The sequence below is a fragment of the Amaranthus tricolor genome, chromosome 1 (genome assembly GCF_026212465.1).
Source record: "Amaranthus tricolor cultivar Red isolate AtriRed21 chromosome 1, ASM2621246v1, whole genome shotgun sequence".
NCBI lineage: Eukaryota > Viridiplantae > Streptophyta > Magnoliopsida > Caryophyllales > Amaranthaceae > Amaranthus > Amaranthus tricolor.
Genome location: NC_080047.1, coordinates 768,352 through 786,986, shown reverse-complemented (window position 1 = coordinate 786,986; position 18,635 = coordinate 768,352). Strand labels below are relative to the sequence as shown.

Below are 18,635 nucleotides of genomic sequence, written 5' to 3'. Positions count from 1 at the left end.
AAGGACGGCGGCAACTCATACCCATAATGGAGAGCGCGACCAAAGGAGTCCCCCGACTAAAGAAAGATAAAGAGATGTAACCACATGGGAAACATAAACGTGTCAAAATCAAATGGACAATAATAGTGAATAAGAGGAGTATGTCAATATCATTCTTAAAAAATTCAGAACCGTCTAAAACAAACAAGAAAAATAAATATTTAAGCAAAGTTTTAGTCCGATGTTGGAGTTGAGTTGAGTCCGATTGTTAGATTTATTATGAGAATTAACTTCGACTATATAATTAGATTCAGAGTCATACCTTTTCCTTATTCGAAATCGAATTACTTTTCTCAAATCGCACCTCATTAAAATCGAATTCTAACCGATTTGTCATCCAATCAAACTTTTACATTTTTTCGGATAGTGAAAATTATGATCCGGTTTCGATCCAAAAAACCATATATTCGAAATTCGAAAATCCAATTTTTAAATTCTTATAATTTTTGGACATTTTTTTTAAAGATTACATTTATTTAAAAAATACATTTTTTTACACATAAATATTTAAGTTTATTTCACTTTCTTTCTTTAATCAAGCTTATTTTGTTAATTTTGAAAACAAATTATTTTGGTAATATGTTTGGATTTTCAAAACTGCTATGAGCAGGATATATTGGGTATAAGTTCTAACGTTGATGATGATGATGATAGTTAAATTTTCAAAAGTTTAAATTAATTAGCAATAAATTAGTTATGTAGTTTAGTTATAGTTGAGAATTGTACATATGATTAAGTTCAACAACCTAAACTAAAAAATTTTAATAAAAAATATAGATATTTTTTTTAAAAAAAAATAGAAATTGGATACTCGGATATTTGATTTTGTCAATATCTCGATCCAAATCCGAAACCCTACTGTAACACCCCGAGATTTTAATGAAGTAATTATTTAATATTTTAATAGAGATTTTAATGAAGTAATTATTTAATATTTTAATAGTTTTTAAAGACTTTACAATTATTTATGAAATTATTTTAATAAATTTCTTTCGTATACGAATTTAAATGTTAACTTATATATATATATATTAAAAATATAATTACGATTCAAAAATAAAGAGGTTCGAATTAAAATGATTATTTTATTAAAACGTCTAAGCCCCCGAAGGTGAGTCTCTTAGTTAGGCCTCGCAAGAAAAAAATGAATCTAAATAAATAAATAAATAAACATGATAATAATAATAACAAGGATAAAAGGCATGAAACCCTTTTTTTTTTCTTGCTTGAGCCGTCACTCCTCCCTCCCCTCCTTCTCTTCTCCCTTCCCTCTCTCAATTCCCTCTCCCTCACGGCCCACAGCAGCTGCCGGCACACCAGACCACCAGCAGACCACCGTGAGCAGCCCGCAGCAGCACAGCCGCGTTTTCCCTCCCCCACGCACTACAAGCAGCAGCCTCACCACGAACGACCACAGCAGCGGCTGTTTCGTGAGCCACCAGCAGGTACAGCAGCCGTAGGAGGTGGTTCCTCCACCATTTTCGTGCTCCACACCACTACAAAAACCACTTATACCCTCACCCATTTCTAGTTCCCCTTGTGAGCAATCTCTTACCCAAATTAAGTTTGTATGTGTTGATATTTGATTTCTTATTATTTAGAGTTCATATTTGTTAAATTGGAGTATGAATATCTTGATTTTGTTATGGGTTTGATTATTATGGTGATCTGAAATTAGATAAGTTAGGGTTTATATTATGATGAATTTAAAGGTAGTAATTTGGGTAAATTCATGAATCTTAGCTTGGATTAAGTTATATCTTAATAGGATTTAAAGTGGGTAAGCATTTGAAAGTGTGAATTGAACTTGAATAAGTTAGGGGTGGATGAATTAAAAGTAGTATATACTATTTTTGTGGCTTGGATGATGTTTTGTATTGGAAATCTTGTATAAGCTTGTGTATGTGACACTTTGGATGAATGGTGACTAGTATTGTTAATATCCATTGTTGTAGAGTAAACGATAATAATAATTACTGAGACGGATTAAGGTAGCGATTGTCATTAATGAAAGTATTATCGTGGTTATAGTCGTTGATGAGGTGGTTAGTTTTGAGCTCGGTTGCTATACTGATATGTTCAATTGTGTCGCTAAGTTGGGTGACTTTGACCCAAATTATACGAATCGTTATTGATTCGCCAAGCTACAAATCTAATTTATTCTTAATCGTTTCACTCTAAAAACCTTGGAAAAATAATAAACCACTACTATCATAGGTGATATGATTGTTATTAAGTGTAACGTCATGTATTACGTGTTCTTGAACATATCTTGATATAAACCTGACTAGAATCTAATGTTATGGTTTGATTGGAATTGATGGCGTAGTTCATGTATGAACATGGGTTGAATTTATTGCATGAGCATGCGTAGAATGCGTATTAGCTTGAATCGAAACTTAATTGGCTAATAGCGTAGCTTGTATGGAGTCGGTGCTTCGTAAATGATGTGAAGTAGGCTTATTAGTCTTACTTTAAACGTGTATAGGTGCCCGGTTCATAAGAGGGGCGTAAGAACCCCTTCGAAGCGATTTTTGTGGCTTGTCATCTTGCAGTGCAGGTAAGTACACGCAGTAACTGATTCTTGCATGCATCTTCAATATATTTTCCTTGCGTGATAATATTATACGAGCTAGGTTGAATATGATTTGCTATTTAAATACTGTTAAGTTTGTGTTACAAGTGAAAATCGGTTGTCAAGATGGTAGAGATTGAGTTCTGATATCGCGAGAGTAGAATGTTGGATTATATGAGATGGAATGGGAATGAGTCCCTTATTGATGAGATATTAAGTTGGATGTTACTGTGACTCCACTGGATTGGTACCCCAGTTGGTTTAGTTCCCGGAGGCATGGATCATCTATATATGGTCGCTGTACGGGGGTATGATCATACTTTGCCATTGGGCGCCGGCATGGCCGTCACCGCCCTTGGCTGAGGTGTTGCCATGTGGGTCTTGCAAACCCCAATATGGTGGCCTCTAGTCACAAAAGATGATACGTGGAATTAAGGAAGAAATAGAAAATGGTGAAGGCATTGAGAAGTGCACAGAAGTGAGGAATGGTTGGAGTAGGTTTTTATACATTGGAGTGTCTTTCTTCCCTCGTTTTGTTGAATTGATTGTTGGTTGCATGTATAACTTGTTGCTAGATACTGACGTGTACTGCTTGTTTCCTTGTTGACGGCTTGTCTCTGATGGCCTTGCTATGACACGTTTGGTCTATGACTTTACGTTGAGCAGCAGGGGCGTCGTAGATAGGTCTTGCAGGTTTTGGAGTTTCCTTGCATTGCATATGGGGGGGGATCGAGTGAGAACCTTGACGCGTGCCCTGTTCGAACCATTTTTGACGCTACATGTGATTTCGAATTGAAAGTGTGTATGTTTTGGTTGAGGCATGAGTCCTCCTTTTGATGTAATTCGTTCCGCTGCAAAGATTTATATCGTTTTATATTTTGTTATAGTATCTTGAATGGCTTGTACAGTGGATTATCTTTTTGCTTGGAAAACCCAAGTGTTTACATGGGAACCACGATCCATGCTTAGCATGTCGACAGAGGTTTTGGCGATGACCTTTCCGCCGTGATTCTGTTACGAGGCCATTGATGCCTCTTCATTATGATGATTTATCGTTTGTCTAAATCTTCGGCGCGTCAAATTTCAAGGCAGATGCTGCCGAAATTTCCGTAGGATTTTGTTTGGAAGTTTTCAAACGTCATCTCTTTCTTTTTCCTATTTAAATAATTATTTATTTCTACAAGTGACACCCTTGAAGGGTCTGAAATTCAGGGGTGTTACAGGTGGTATCAGAGCCAGTGGTTCCTATCTTTCCCAAACGCTTCGTGTTTTCTCTAGTACTTATTCCTGTTTTGTTTTCGAAGTTAAACTGCTTTGAGAGTATGGGTAGACATGGGTTAGGCGCATTTATATATGCCTGCATTTTGAGTATTATTGCACATGAATTTGTACGCTTAGGCTTACGATCCTTGCAATGATTGGAATGAATCTTTGTAATGAATTTGTGGTGACTTAACAGATGACGTTTTATTAATTGAAATTTTAAGCATGAATTATGTTTGTAGGAGCAAATGTTGCAAGTTATGGGTTGCGTAAGAGGCTACATTTTTTTTTATGTGCCTGTCCTAGTTAAGCTACGAGTTGCCGTACTTACCTTCAACCTTATATTAGTTGATTATGTGTTTATGTTTCATTGGTTAGTAGTTTATGTCAAAATTATTTAGATAAGCTTACTAGTTCATTTTCTTTAGTGAAGTTGATATATTTCAAAATAAGGATGAATTCCACGCAAAACAAGAATGTATGCCTGGCTGTAATTTGCATACAAAATGTGTTTTTGGCGATGAAGCATGTTATCTTAACGAATGTTGAACATCTCTCGTTTGTGAAACTCTTGTTTGCAGGGAAATGCCTTCGTTGTCTAGTCAACGTTTGAAGAGACGCTCGAACAAGGCCTTACGAGAACTGGTCATGGAGCTAGCCGAGGAAAGGAGATCTAGGTCTGCGCCCGAAGTTGAGACGGCAGCCTCCATGAGCAAGAGCATCTCACAGAACAAACCCCCTGTGTTTACAGGAACTGGAGAACCCGCAATCTTAGAGAATTGGTTACGGGAATTTGACAAGATTTTCAACGTGGTGCAATGCCCTGAGCACCTGAGAGTGGACCAAGCCGCTTTCTACCTACAAGAAGAAGCTGATTACTGGTGGTCCAATGCTAGAGACAACTTGATGAGTGATCCTCAGGAGCCGTTGCAATGGAAAGAGTTCAAAAGGGTGATTCGGGAAAAATACTACCCACCTCATATCAGGAAGCAAAAGTCCAATGAATTTTCGAAGCTCGAGATGGGGGATTTAACGGTTGACGAATACTATAAGAAGTTCATGGAGTATGTGAAATATTGCCCTGATGACGTCCCTACCGAGGAGCAGAAGATGCAGCGTTTTGAATTGGGGCTGAGCAATGAAATTCAAGTGCATGTTGATAGTGACCGGTACACCACTCTGGATGCGATGTACCAAAGAGCTGCTCAAGTGGGAAGTCTACTATACAAAGATAAGGGAAAGAAGCTTGAAACTAGCAGTGCAGGCGTCAACAGTGGGGATAAGAGAAAGGAGAGCTTCCAGCAGCAACACCATTCCCAGCAGAATAAGAAACACATGGGCTTTTCAAGCCTCGAAAGAAATGGGAAGTCGCACCATAGGGGTTTCAGCAATCAAAAGAAGAGTGGAGACAGTAATAGTAAGGAAAGAGTTTATTTCTGCCGCAGGTGTCCAAACAACCACCCAGGGAAGGATTGTAATGGGAATTTAGTAGAATGCAATGTTTGTGGCAAGTTGGGTCATCGTGGCTTCGAATGTTATGCCAAGCATGGGCGTCCGAATCAACAGAATGGGGGACAGCAGCATTTTTATCAGAGGAATTTTGGGAATCAGAGGAATGGGAGTGACTACCGTGGTCAAAACTTACATCAGTCGAAGAACGGGAACGAATATCGGCCTAGTCCAAGCAACTATAAACCCGGAGAGTTGAATGGTCGAAGTAATGGAAGTGCGGGAACCAGTGCGCTAACTACTCAATCAACACCTGGAAAATTAACCGCCATCAGCACAAGGGAAGCAGAGGATGCAAAGGATGTGGTGACAGGTACGTTTCTTGTGAACTCCGTGCCTGTCAATGCGTTATTTGATACTGGAGCATCAAATTCTTTTGTATCTGCATCAATAATTGAAAGGTTAGGATTAAAGGATCCCGAACCTTCTTCGTACGCCGTAGCAGTTCCTTCAGGAGAGTTGTATCAATGCACTAGAGTTTATAAGAGTGTTCCTTTGACCATTGGGGGAACCCTTTTTCCTAGTGACCTATATGAGTTAAAGATGTGCGACTTAGACATTATTCTTGGGATGGACTGGTTGGGTCGGTTTAAAGCTATTGTTGAATGTGAGAGGCAAAAAGTCAGGCTTGTGGGGCCTAAGGGAAAGAAAGTTAAGTATTGCAAAGCTACTTCAGGTATGCAAACGAAGATAGTATCGTCCCTGAAGATGAAAACATTATTGAGGAAGGGACTGCCAAGCTACCTATGTCATGTACGTAAGATAGAAGACGAGGAGTTGACTCCTGAATCAGTGCCAATCGTAAATGAGTTCCTAGACGTCTTCCCAGAGGAGATACCGGGGATGCCACCTGTTAGGGCTGTTGAGTTCACCATAGACCTGGTACCAGGGGTGGGACCTATATCAAAAGCACCATATAGGTTGGCACCAGCTGAAATGGAGGAACTTAAAAAGCAAGTCGAGGAGTTATTAGAGAAGGGATACATTCGACCGAGTGTTTCGCCTTGGGGAGCACCTGTCTTGTTTGTTCGTAAGAAGGATGGGAGTATGAGGTTATGTATTGATTATCGAGAACTGAACAAGATAACTGTGAAGAACAAATACCCTCTTCCGAGAATCGATGATTTGTTTGACCAACTTAAGGGAGCAGGGTTATTTTCCAAAATTGACTTGAGGTCTGGCTATCATCAGCTGAGGATTGCGGAGCGCGATATTCCGAAAACAGCCTTTAGGACTCGATATGGGCACTTCGAGTTCACAGTGATGCCTTTTGGGTTGACTAATGCACCTGCAGCTTTTATGTGCATGATGAACCAGGTGTTTAGTTCGTACCTCGACAATTTCGTGCTGGTCTTTATTGATGACATCTTGGTGTATTCGAGAGATAGGGTGGAACACGAACAACACTTGAGGAAGGTGTTGCAATTATTCCGAGACAATAAGCTGTATGCGAAGTTTTCAAAGTGTGAATTTTGGCTCGAGAAGGTTTCGTTCCTTGGGCATTTTGTGTCCAAAGAAGGAGTTGCCGTTGATCCTGCAAAAATTGAGGCGGTGAGAGATTGGCCTGCACCGAAGAATGTGACTGAAGTAAGGAGCTTTTTGGGTTTAGCTGGTTACTATAGGAGATTTGTGAAGGATTTCTCAAAGATCGCCCGCCCTATGACCAACTTGATGAAGAAAGACAAGAAATTCGAATGGTCTAAAGAGTGCGAGTTGGCCTTCCAAACCTTAAAGGAGAGGTTGACTACCGCACCCGTGCTTACTCTTCCAGATAGCACCCTTGAGTACCTTGTGTATAGTGATGCATCGAAGTATGGGTTGGGATGTGTATTGATGCAAAATAGGAAAGTGGTCGCGTATGCATCCAGACAACTAAAACCACATGAAGTCAATTACCCAACTCACGACCTGGAGCTAGCAGCCATTGTCTTTGCTTTGAAAATTTGGAGACATTACTTGTATGGAGTGAAGTGCAAGATCTACACTGATCATCAGAGTTTGCGATACTTGTATACGCAACAAAATTTGAACATGAGGCAGCGAAGATGGCTAGAGTTGATTAACGACTATGACGTGGAGTTTAATTACCATGAGGGTAGGGCGAACATGGTAGCCGATGCTCTAAGTAGAAAGACCAATCATTCCGTAGCTACCTTGACTATTCCTAGAGAGTTGCAAAGAGACATGGAAAAGTTGAACCTCGAGATTGTGCAGCACGGGGAGCTGAGGTCTAGATTAACAGCCTTATCAATTCGACCCTCAATTTTTGAAGAAATTTTAACACATCAAGTGAGTGACTCCTTATTGGAAAAAACGAGGGAGCAGGTTAAAGAAGGAAAAGCTGAAGGATTCACAATATTCGAGGATGGTAGCATTCGATACAAGGGTAGATGGTGTGTACCCTCTTCTTGTGCAGAGCTCAGGGATAAAATCTTATCAGAGGCTCATAGTTCGATGTATTCCGTCCACCCGGGGGGAGATAAAATGTATCGAGATCTGAAGCAAACATTCTGGTGGTCTGGGATGAAAAGAGATATTGCTGAGTTTGTTTCCAGGTGTCTGACATGTCAAAAGGTCAAAAGTGAACATAAGAGACCTGCAGGTTTACTCCAACCCTTGGATATTCCTGTATGGAAATGGGATGACATATCAATGGACTTTGTTTTGGGTTTACCGAGAACTAGGTCAGGAAATGACACGTTATGGGTGATCGTTGATAGACTCACCAAGAGTGCAAGATTCATTCCGATGAATAATCAATGGAGTATGGATCAGTTGGCTCGAGCTTACCTTAAAAATGTTGTGCGATACCATGGTGTCCCTAGATCTATAGTTTCTGACCGTGATACTAGGTATGTGTCAAAATTTTGGGAGGCTTTTCAAGCAGCTCTGGGAACAGAACTTCTAAGAAGCACATCTTTTCACCCTGCCACTGATGGACAGACCGAGCGCACTAATCGGACTCTTGAAGATATGTTGAGAGCCGTAGCCTTGGATAGGCAAGGATCTTGGGATGAGTGCCTAGATATGGTGGAATTTTCATACAACAATAGTTACCAGGCAAGCATCCAGATGGCACCTTTCGAAGCTTTATATGGTCGTCGTTGCCGAAATCCAGTATGTTGGGACGATTTCAGTGAGTCTGTCACTCTAGGGCCGGTTATGTTGGAGGAAATGACTGATCAAGTAAAAATGATTCGAGAAAGACTTAAAGCGGCCCAGGATCGACAAAAGTCCTATGCAGATCTTAAGAGGAGACCTGATGAGTTCGCCGTAGGGGATTATGTATTATTGAGAGTTTCACCGATGAAGGGAGTCATGAGGTTTGGCAAGAAGGGCAAGTTGAGTCCAAAGTTCATAGGACCTTATGAGGTCACAGAGAAGGTAGGAAACGTCGCTTACAGACTAGCATTACCCAATGAGTTGGGTAAGGTCCATGATGTGTTTCACATTTCGCAGTTGAAGAGATATGTCCCTGATAAATCTCACGTGCTAGATCCTGAGCCCTTAGACCTTGATGAGAATTTATCTTATGAAGAGAAGCCTATCAAGATCTTAGATTCTAAGGTGCGTAGTACGAGGAGAAAAGATATAAACATGGTGAAAGTTCTTTGGGATAACCAGCGCACACAGGAGGCAACGTGGGAAACTGAGCATTCCATGCGTGAGAAATACCCACACCTTTTTTCCGAGGTTAGTGAGTTACGGGGTCGTAACTAAGTTTTTAAGGGGGGTAGAATGCGATAAAATTTCGTACGTTCGCACGTATTTTCTCTTTTATGATACCGACCTATTACAAATTTGCATGCTTTTGATTGATCGTGTTAAGTCAAATGTGTGACAATTACATGTTTTGATTGGGTGTTGAGTTAATTTAGATGATTATGAATGCACGAAACGAAATATTTACGAATATTTGGACAGAGCGAGTATAATAGCATCAATAAGTCGCGATCTTTGAGTTAATTCCTTGGGCTTAAAACCGTTAAGACACCTTCTTGAGTTATTACAAATGTAAATTCTCACAATTAGTACCTTGGTTGCGCTAGTTTCGGGGACGAAACTCCTTTTAAGGGGGTAGTCTGTAACACCCCGAGATTTTAATGAAGTAATTATTTAATATTTTAATAGAGATTTTAATGAAGTAATTATTTAATATTTTAATAGTTTTTAAAGACTTTACAATTATTTATGAAATTATTTTAATAAATTTCTTTCGTATACGAATTTAAATGTTAACTTATATATATATATTAAAAATATAATTACGATTCAAAAATAAAGAGGTTCGAATTAAAATGATTATTTTATTAAAACGTCTAAGCCCCCGAAGGTGAGTCTCTTAGTTAGGCCTCGCAAGAAAAAAATGAATCTAAATAAATAAATAAATAAACATGATAATAATAATAACAAGGATAAAAGGCATGAAACCCTTTTTTTTTCTTGCTTGAGCCGTCACTCCTCCCTCCCCTCCTTCTCTTCTCCCTTCCCTCTCTCAATTCCCTCTCCCTCACGGCCCACAGCAGCTGCCGGCACACCAGACCACCAGCAGACCACCGTGAGCAGCCCGCAGCAGCACAGCCGCGTTTTCCCTCCCCTACGCACTACAAGCAGCAGCCTCACCACGAACGACCACAGCAGCGGCTGTTTCGTGAGCCACCAGCAGGTACAGCAGCCGCAGGAGGTGGTTCCTCCACCATTTTCATGCTCCACACCACTACAAAAACCACTTATACCCTCACCCATTTCTAGTTCCCCTTGTGAGCAATCTCTTACCCAAATTAAGTTTGTATGTGTTGATATTTGATTTCTTATTATTTAGAGTTCATATTTGTTAAATTGGAGTATGAATATCTTGATTTTGTTATGGGTTTGATTATTATGGTGATCTGAAATTAGATAAGTTAGTGTTTATATTATGATGAATTTAAAGGTAGTAATTTGGGTAAATTCATGAATCTTAGCTTGGATTAAGTTATATCTTAATAAGATTTAAAGTGGGTAAGCATTTGAAAGTGTGAATTGAACTTGAATAAGTTAGGGGTGGATGAATTAAAAGTAGTATATACTATTTTTGTGGCTTGGATGATGTTTTGTATTGGAAATCTTGTATAAGCTTGTGTATGTGACACTTTGGATGAATGGTGACTAGTATTGTTAATATCCATTGTTGTAGAGTAAACGATAATAATAATTACTGAGACGGATTAAGGTAGCGATTGTCATTAATGAAAGTATTATCGTGGTTATAGTCGTTGATGAGGTGGTTAGTTTTGAGCTCGGTTGCTATACTGATATGTTCAATTGTGTCGCTAAGTTGGGTGACTTTGACCCAAATTATACGAATCGTTATTGATTCGCCAAGCTACAAATCTAATTTATTCTTAATCGTTTCACTCTAAAAACCTTGGAAAAATAATAAACCACTACTATCATAGGTGATATGATTGTTATTAAGTGTAACGTCATGTATTACGTGTTCTTGAACATATCTTGATATAAACCTGACTAGAATCTAATGTTATGGTTTGATTGGAATTGATGGCGTAGTTCATGTATGAACATGGGTTGAATTTATTGCATGAGCATGCGTAGAATGCGTATTAGCTTGAATCGAAACTTAATTGGCTAATAGCGTAGCTTGTATGGAGTCGGTGCTTCGTAAATGATGTGAAGTAGGCTTATTAGTCTTACTTTAAACGTGTATAGGTGCCCGGTTCATAAGAGGGGCGTAAGAACCCCTTCGAAGCGATTTTTGTGGCTTGTCATCTTGCAGTGCAGGTAAGTACACGCAGTAACTGATTCTTGCATGCATCTTCAATATATTTTCCTTGCGTGATAATATTATACGAGCTAGGTTGAATATGATTTGCTATTTAAATACTGTTAAGTTTGTGTTACAAGTGAAAATCGGTTGTCAAGATGGTAGAGATTGAGTTCTGATATCGCGAGAGTAGAATGTTGGATTATATGAGATGGAATGGGAATGAGTCCCTTATTGATGAGATATTAAGTTGGATGTTACTGTGACTCCACTGGATTGGTACCCCAGTTGGTTTAGTTCCCGGAGGCATGGATCATCTATATATGGTCGCTGTACGGGGGTATGATCATACTTTGCCATTGGGCGCCGGCATGGCCGTCATCGCCCTTGGCTGAGGTGTTGCCATGTGGGTCTTGCAAACCCCAATATGGTGGCCTCTAGTCACAAAAGATGATACGTGGAATTAAGGAAGAAATAGAAAATGGTGAAGGCATTGAGAAGTGCACAGAAGTGAGGAATGGTTGGAGTAGGTTTTTATACATTGGAGTGTCTTTCTTCCCTCGTTTTGTTGAATTGATTGTTGGTTGCATGTATAACTTGTTGCTAGATACTGACGTGTACTGCTTGTTTCCTTGTTGACGGCTTGTCTCTGATGGCCTTGCTATGACACGTTTGGTCTATGACTTTACGTTGAGCAGCAGGGGCGTCGTAGATAGGTCTTGCAGGTTTTGGAGTTTCCTTGCATTGCATATGGGGGGGGATCGAGTGAGAACCTTGACGCGTGCCCTGTTCGAACCATTTTTGACGCTACATGTGATTTCGAATTGAAAGTGTGTATGTTTTGGTTGAGGCATGAGTCCTCCTTTTGATGTAATTCGTTCCGCTGCAAAGATTTATATCGTTTTATATTTTGTTATAGTATCTTGAATGGCTTGTACAGTGGATTATCTTTTTGCTTGGAAAACCCAAGTGTTTACATGGGAACCACGATCCATGCTTAGCATGTCGACAGAGGTTTTGGCGATGACCTTTCCGCCGTGATTCTGTTACGAGGCCATTGATGCCTCTTCATTATGATGATTTATCGTTTGTCTAAATCTTCGGCGCGTCAAATTTCAAGGCAGATGCTGCCGAAATTTCCGTAGGATTTTGTTTGGAAGTTTTCAAACGTCATCTCTTTCTTTTTCCTATTTAAATAATTATTTATTTCTACAAGTGACACCCTTGAAGGGTCTGAAATTCAGGGGTGTTACAGGTGGTATCAGAGCCAGTGGTTCCTATCTTTCCCAAACGCTTCGTGTTTTCTCTAGTACTTATTCCTGTTTTGTTTTCGAAGTTAAACTGCTTTGAGAGTATGGGTAGACATGGGTTAGGTGCATTTATATATGCCTGCATTTTGAGTATTATTGCACATGAATTTGTACGCTTAGGCTTACGATCCTTGCAATGATTGGAATGAATCTTTATAATGAATTTGTGGTGACTTAACAGATGACGTTTTATTAATTGAAATTTTAAGCATGAATTATGTTTGTAGGAGCAAATGTTGCAAGTTATGGGTTGCGTAAGAGGCTACATTTTTTTTTATGTGCCTGTCCTAGTTAAGCTACGAGTTGCCGTACTTACCTTCAACCTTATATTAGTTGATTATGTGTTTATGTTTCATTGGTTAGTAGTTTATGTCAAAATTATTTAGATAAGCTTACTAGTTCATTTTCTTTAGTGAAGTTGATATATTTCAAAATAAGGATGAATTCCACGCAAAACAAGAATGTATGCCTGGCTGTAATTTGCATACAAAATGTGTTTTTGGCGATGAAGCATGTTATCTTAACGAATGTTGAACATCTCTCGTTTGTGAAACTCTTGTTTGCAGGGAAATGCCTCCGTTGTCTAGTCAACGTTTGAAGAGACGCTCGAACAAGGCCTTACGAGAACTGGTCATGGAGCTAGCCGAGGAAAGGAGATCTAGGTCTGCGCCCGAAGTTGAGACGGCAGCCTCCATGAGCAAGAGCATCTCACAGAACAAACCCCCTGTGTTTACAGGAACTGGAGAACCCGCAATCTTAGAGAATTGGTTACGGGAATTTGACAAGATTTTCAACGTGGTGCAATGCCCTGAGCACCTAAGAGTGGACCAAGCCGCTTTCTACCTACAAGAAGAAGCTGATTACTGGTGGTCCAATGCTAGAGACAACTTGATGAGTGATCCTCAGGAGCCGTTGCAATGGAAAGAGTTCAAAAGGGTGATTCGGGAAAAATACTACCCACCTCATATCAGGAAGCAAAAGTCCAATGAATTTTCGAAGCTCGAGATGGGGGATTTAACGGTTGACGAATACTATAAGAAGTTCATGGAGTATGTGAAATATTGCCCTGATGACGTCCCTACCGAGGAGCAGAAGATGCAGCGTTTTGAATTGGGGCTGAGCAATGAAATTCAAGTGCATGTTGATAGTGACCGGTACACCACTCTGGATGCGATGTACCAAAGAGCTGCTCAAGTGGGAAGTCTACTATACAAAGATAAGGGAAAGAAGCTTGAAACTAGCAGTGCAGGCGTCAACAGTGGGGATAAGAGAAAGGAGAGCTTCCAGCAGCAACACCATTCCCAGCAGAATAAGAAACACATGGGCTTTTCAAGCCTCGAAAGAAATGGGAAGTCGCACCATAGGGGGTTCAGCAATCAAAAGAAGAGTGGAGACAGTAATAGTAAGGAAAGAGTTTATTTCTGCCGCAGGTGTCCAAACAACCACCCAGGGAAGGATTGTAATGGGAATTTAGTAGAATGCAATGTTTGTGGCAAGTTGGGTCATCGTGGCTTCGAATGTTATGCCAAGCATGGGCGTCCGAATCAACAGAATGGGGGACAGCAGCATTTTTATCAGAGGAATTTTGGGAATCAGAGGAATGGGAGTGACTACCGTGGTCAAAACTTACATCAGTCGAAGAACGGGAACGAATATCGGCCTAGTCCAAGCAACTATAAACCCGGAGAGTTGAATGGTCGAAGTAATGGAAGTGCGGGAACCAGTGCGCTAACTACTCAATCAACACTTGGAAAATTAACCGCCATCAGCACAAGGGAAGCAGAGGATGCAAAGGATGTGGTGACAGGTACGTTTCTTGTGAACTCCGTGCCTGTCAATGCGTTATTTGATACTGGAGCATCAAATTCTTTTGTATCTGCATCAATAATTGAAAGGTTAGGATTAAAGGATCCCGAACCTTCTTCGTACGCCGTAGCAGTTCCTTCAGGAGAGTTGTATCAATGCACTAGAGTTTATAAGAGTGTTCCTTTGACCATTGGGGGAACCCTTTTTCCTAGTGACCTATATGAGTTAAAGATGTGCGACTTAGACATTATTCTTGGGATGGACTGGTTGGGTCGGTTTAAAGCTATTGTTGAATGTGAGAGGCAAAAAGTCAGGCTTGTGGGGCCTAAGGGAAAGAAAGTTAAGTATTGCAAAGCTACTTCAGGTATGCAAACGAAGATAGTATCGTCCCTGAAGATGAAAACATTATTGAGGAAGGGACTGCCAAGCTACCTATGTCATGTACGTAAGATAGAAGACGAGGAGTTGACTCCTGAATCAGTGCCAATCGTAAATGAGTTCCTAGACGTCTTCCCAGAGGAGATACCGGGGATGCCACCTGTTAGGGCTGTTGAGTTCACCATAGACCTGGTACCAGGGGTGGGACCTATATCAAAAGCACCATATAGGTTGGCACCAGCTGAAATGGAGGAACTTAAAAAGCAAGTCGAGGAGTTATTAGAGAAGGGATACATTCGACCGAGTGTTTCGCCTTGGGGAGCACCTGTCTTGTTTGTTCGTAAGAAGGATGGGAGTATGAGGTTATGTATTGATTATCGAGAACTGAACAAGATAACTGTGAAGAACAAATACCCTCTTCCGAGAATCGATGATTTGTTTGACCAACTTAAGGGAGCAGGGTTATTTTCCAAAATTGACTTGAGGTCTGGCTATCATCAGCTGAGGATTGCGGAGCGCGATATTCCGAAAACAGCCTTTAGGACTCGATATGGGCACTTCGAGTTCACAGTGATGCCTTTTGGGTTGACTAATGCACCTGCAGCTTTTATGTGCATGATGAACCAGGTGTTTAGTTCGTACCTCGACAATTTCGTGCTGGTCTTTATTGATGACATCTTGGTGTATTCGAGAGATAGGGTGGAACACGAACAACACTTGAGGAAGGTGTTGCAATTACTCCGAGACAATAAGCTGTATGCGAAGTTTTCAAAGTGTGAATTTTGGCTCGAGAAGGTTTCGTTCCTTGGGCATTTTGTGTCCAAAGAAGGAGTTGCCGTTGATCCTGCAAAAATTGAGGCGGTGAGAGATTGGCCTGCACCGAAGAATGTGACTGAAGTAAGGAGCTTTTTGGGTTTAGCTGGTTACTATAGGAGATTTGTGAAGGATTTCTCAAAGATCGCCCGCCCTATGACCAACTTGATGAAGAAAGACAAGAAATTCGAATGGTCTAAAGAGTGCGAGTTGGCCTTCCAAACCTTAAAGGAGAGGTTGACTACCGCACCCGTGCTTACTCTTCCAGATAGCACCCTTGAGTACCTTGTGTATAGTGATGCATCGAAGTATGGGTTGGGATGTGTATTGATGCAAAATAGGAAAGTGGTCGCGTATGCATCCAGACAACTAAAACCACATGAAGTCAATTACCCAACTCACGACCTGGAGCTAGCAGCCATTGTCTTTGCTTTGAAAATTTGGAGACATTACTTGTATGGAGTGAAGTGCAAGATCTACACTGATCATCAGAGTTTGCGATACTTGTATACGCAACAAAATTTGAACATGAGGCAGCGAAGATGGCTAGAGTTGATTAACGACTATGACGTGGAGTTTAATTACCATGAGGGTAGGGCGAACATGGTAGCCGATGCTCTAAGTAGAAAGACCAATCATTCCGTAGCTACCTTGACTATTCCTAGAGAGTTGCAAAGAGACATGGAAAAGTTGAACCTCGAGATTGTGCAGCACGGGGAGCTGAGGTCTAGATTAACAGCCTTATCAATTCGACCCTCAATTTTTGAAGAAATTTTAACACATCAAGTGAGTGACTCCTTATTGGAAAAAACGAGGGAGCAGGTTAAAGAAGGAAAAGCTGAAGGATTCACAATATTCGAGGATGGTAGCATTCGATACAAGGGTAGATGGTGTGTACCCTCTTCTTGTGCAGAGCTCAGGGATAAAATCTTATCAGAGGCTCATAGTTCGATGTATTCCGTCCACCCGGGGGGAGATAAAATGTATCGAGATCTGAAGCAAACATTCTGGTGGTCTGGGATGAAAAGAGATATTGCTGAGTTTGTTTCCAGGTGTCTGACATGTCAAAAGGTCAAAAGTGAACATAAGAGACCTGCAGGTTTACTCCAACCCTTGGATATTCCTGTATGGAAATGGGATGACATATCAATGGACTTTGTTTTGGGTTTACCGAGAACTAGGTCAGGAAATGACACGTTATGGGTGATCGTTGATAGACTCACCAAGAGTGCAAGATTCATTCCGATGAATAATCAATGGAGTATGGATCAGTTGGCTCGAGCTTACCTTAAAAATGTTGTGCGATACCATGGTGTCCCTAGATCTATAGTTTCTGACCGTGATACTAGGTATGTGTCAAAATTTTGGGAGGCTTTTCAAGCAGCTCTGGGAACAGAACTTCTAAGAAGCACATCTTTTCACCCTGCCACTGATGGACAGACCGAGCGCACTAATCGGACTCTTGAAGATATGTTGAGAGCCGTAGCCTTGGATAGGCAAGGATCTTGGGATGAGTGCCTAGATATGGTGGAATTTTCATACAACAATAGTTACCAGGCAAGCATCCAGATGGCACCTTTCGAAGCTTTATATGGTCGTCGTTGCCGAAATCCAGTATGTTGGGACGATTTCAGTGAGTCTGTCACTCTAGGGCCGGTTATGTTGGAGGAAATGACTGATCAAGTAAAAATGATTCGAGAAAGACTTAAAGCGGCCCAGGATCGACAAAAGTCCTATGCAGATCTTAAGAGGAGACCTGATGAGTTCGCCGTAGGGGATTATGTATTATTGAGAGTTTCACCGATGAAGGGAGTCATGAGGTTTGGCAAGAAGGGCAAGTTGAGTCCAAAGTTCATAGGACCTTATGAGGTCACAGAGAAGGTAGGAAACGTCGCTTACAGACTAGCATTACCCAATGAGTTGGGTAAGGTCCATGATGTGTTTCACATTTCGCAGTTGAAGAGATATGTCCCTGATAAATCTCACGTGCTAGATCCTGAGCCCTTAGACCTTGATGAGAATTTATCTTATGAAGAGAAGCCTATCAAGATCTTAGATTCTAAGGTGCGTAGTACGAGGAGAAAAGATATAAACATGGTGAAAGTTCTTTGGGATAACCAGCGCACACAGGAGGCAACGTGGGAAACTGAGCATTCCATGCGTGAGAAATACCCACACCTTTTTTCCGAGGTTAGTGAGTTACGGGGTCGTAACTAAGTTTTTAAGGGGGGTAGAATGCGATAAAATTTCGTACGTTCGCACGTATTTTCTCTTTTATGATACCGACCTATTACAAATTTGCATGCTTTTGATTGATCGTGTTAAGTCAAATGTGTGACAATTACATGTTTTGATTGGGTGTTGAGTTAATTTAGATGATTATGAATGCACGAAACGAAATATTTACGAATATTTGGACAGAGCGAGTATAATAGCATCAATAAGTCGCGATCTTTGAGTTAATTCCTTGGGCTTAAAACCGTTAAGACACCTTCTTGAGTTATTACAAATGTAAATTCTCACAATTAGTACCTTGGTTGCGCTAGTTTCGGGGACGAAACTCCTTTTAAGGGGGTAGTCTGTAACACCCCGAGATTTTAATGAAGTAATTATTTAATATTTTAATAGAGATTTTAATGAAGTAATTATTTAATATTTTAATAGTTTTTAAAGACTTTACAATTATTTATGAAATTATTTTAATAAATTTCTTTCGTATACGAATTTAAATGTTAACTTATATATATATATTAAAAATATAATTACGATTCAAAAATAAAGAGGTTCGAATTAAAATGATTATTTTATTAAAACGTCTAAGCCCCCGAAGGTGAGTCTCTTAGTTAGGCCTCGCAAGAAAAAAATGAATCTAAATAAATAAATAAATAAACATGATAATAATAATAACAAGGATAAAAGGCATGAAACCCTTTTTTTTTCTTGCTTGAGCCGTCACTCCTCCCTCCCCTCCTTCTCTTCTCCCTTCCCTCTCTCAATTCCCTCTCCCTCACGGCCCACAGCAGCTGCCGGCACACCAGACCACCAGCAGACCACCGTGAGCAGCCCGCAGCAGCACAGCCGCGTTTTCCCTCCCCTACGCACTACAAGCAGCAGCCTCACCACGAACGACCACAGCAGCGGCTGTTTCGTGAGCCACCAGCAGGTACAGCAGCCGCAG

The 18,635-nt window shown here is 40.5% G+C and overlaps 2 long non-coding RNA genes across 2 annotated transcripts; both read left to right on the top strand.

Annotated features, from left to right (window-relative positions):
• The first annotated feature begins 1,499 nt into the window (after nucleotides 1–1,499).
• On the top strand, nucleotides 1,500–3,943 carry LOC130797128 (uncharacterized). Its single transcript, XR_009038788.1, has 3 exons — nucleotides 1,500–1,578; nucleotides 2,528–2,599; nucleotides 3,281–3,943. It is a non-coding gene; the product is annotated as an uncharacterized LOC130797128 (long non-coding RNA).
• A 6,126-nt stretch (nucleotides 3,944–10,069) lies between these two features.
• On the top strand, nucleotides 10,070–12,571 carry LOC130797121 (uncharacterized). Its single transcript, XR_009038787.1, has 3 exons — nucleotides 10,070–10,146; nucleotides 11,096–11,167; nucleotides 11,849–12,571. It is a non-coding gene; the product is annotated as an uncharacterized LOC130797121 (long non-coding RNA).
• The last annotated feature ends 6,064 nt before the right edge of the window (nucleotides 12,572–18,635 follow it).